At 53.0% G+C, this 304-nt stretch overlaps 1 protein-coding gene across 1 annotated transcript in view; it reads left to right on the top strand.

Moving 5' to 3' along the window:
- Positions 1 to 304, top strand: part of WNT7B (wingless-type MMTV integration site family, member 7B) — a 96,525-nt gene that overhangs the window by 888 nt on the left and 95,333 nt on the right. The window lies entirely within an intron of this gene.

The following is a 304-nucleotide window of genomic DNA, read 5'->3' as shown; positions in this document are numbered from 1 at the left end:
CGGGGGCCCGCAGGCCGGCCGGCGGCGGGGGGTCCCGGGGAGCCCGCTGTTTGCTCCTCGGGATTTGATCACCCCGATCCAGATCACTCTGTTATTTTAGTTGCCAAGTTTCTCCCTCTCTCCCTCTGCCTCTCCCCCCGTACCTGTATGCCCTTATTAATATTGCTCGTCGCAGTAGGCTGACTTGAGTTGAATTTCCACATTCCTGAGCCCCAGCCGAGTCCTTACCTGTCGAGCTACAAACTCTTTAAAGATCCTGTCTTTGCATAGCTGCGGGATTTTTTTTTTTTTTAAATGATCAAGA

The sequence above is a fragment of the Pygoscelis adeliae genome, unplaced genomic scaffold (genome assembly GCF_000699105.1).
Source record: "Pygoscelis adeliae isolate BGI_AS28 unplaced genomic scaffold, ASM69910v1 Scaffold215, whole genome shotgun sequence".
Classification (NCBI taxonomy): Eukaryota; Metazoa; Chordata; class Aves; order Sphenisciformes; family Spheniscidae; genus Pygoscelis; species Pygoscelis adeliae.
This window is presented reverse-complemented; position numbering and strand designations above follow the sequence as displayed.